Raw genomic sequence first — 1,341 nt, forward strand, 5'->3', positions numbered from 1 at the left:
GAGAAAGAAAAATGTGTCAAATTTCTTCATTAAAAATAGGATGAAACCAAAAAAGCTCACCAGAAGGTACCTGACTTGAGGTCAAATGGGGATGAATTTTGCCATGCTAGCAGAAGTGTATAACAGGTACAGTTCATTGACTGATACCGTGCCAGGCATTTCACACATATTATGATACTTTCCTTTATCGTAATCATTCAAGGTAACATCATTGTAGAAGAAGTACATTAAAAAATTTATTCAACCAAAGTTAAAATTAAAAAAATACCAAATATTTTATCAAGGCAAGTAAGCTATTGCTTTGTACTTTGTAGGTAGGAGAATTCTATTGTTTTTATCCTTCCTTTGTCCCATTTCATACTCCTCTTTTTCTCTGTGACCTGACTTTATTCCTAGAGCCCTACCTTTTGTCAACTGAACCATTTCTATGCACTGAGCAATAGCAGAAGTGAGGGCTGGGCCCTTCTAAAGGCTCCCTGAGCGCTGACATGTTTCAGGACACCAGACACCGTCTGGAGGCAAGAGCAGCCCGTCTGTCAGATTGTGTGTGTGCTAAGTTCCTTCAGGCGTGTCCAATTCTTTGTGATCCCATGGACTGTAGCCCTCCAGCCTCCTCTGTTCATGGAATTTCCCAGGCAAGAACACTGGAGTGGCTTGCCATTTCTTCCTCCAGGGAATCTTCCTGACCAGGGATCAAAACCATGTCTCCTTCACCCTTTCCATTGCCCTTTTAAGGCTGACGCAGTGCCTTAAGAGGTTAACACAGGAGGGTAAAGAAAGTCTCCATAAAACCCAGAGAAGAGATTTTTAGAACTCCTCTCTGGATCCTGTCTGGAGTCACACACAACTGAATCGGAAGATTTTAAGTCTTAGCACTTACTAGTATGTGTATAGTTAATACCTAAGTTACTAAATTTAAACTTGACCTTCGATTTGAAAGTAAAAAGAAACAAAAAACTGAGTCTCTTGCATGTCCTACATTAGCAGGTGGGTTCTTCACCACTAGCGCCACCTGAGAATCCCGTCTGTTAGAATGGGCAGCTGCTTTCCCAGCCCACTGAAGTTAGCAGGATGTCCCAGGACAGAAAGGGATCACTTCCCTTCAACTCAAGAATCTTTTCTATCAGTGACTGTGCTCTACTGGGCCGAACTCTCCTGAAATTGAATGCTCTTGCCAACTTTTTGGTTTCTTGTTAGGTGGCTTGAGTATTTATAGAATTTTCTAACAAACATCTTTGTTGAAGTTTGCATTTATAGCAATGCAATTTATTTTTTAGAAAGTGGCAGCTTGGAGGAGATTGGTCCCATCAATGAGCAAACAAGGGTGAATTTACCTTTCAC

The 1,341-nt window shown here is 41.2% G+C and overlaps 1 non-coding gene across 1 annotated transcript; it reads left to right on the forward strand.

Moving 5' to 3' along the window:
- The first annotated feature begins 722 nt into the window (after positions 1 to 722).
- Positions 723 to 845, forward strand: LOC122678595. Its single transcript, XR_006336247.1, has one exon. It is a non-coding gene; the product is annotated as a small nucleolar RNA SNORA26 (small nucleolar RNA).
- The last annotated feature ends 496 nt before the right edge of the window (positions 846 to 1,341 follow it).

The sequence above is a fragment of the Cervus elaphus genome, chromosome 20 (assembly GCF_910594005.1).
Source record: "Cervus elaphus chromosome 20, mCerEla1.1, whole genome shotgun sequence".
In the NCBI taxonomy this organism is placed as follows: Eukaryota; Metazoa; Chordata; class Mammalia; order Artiodactyla; family Cervidae; genus Cervus; species Cervus elaphus.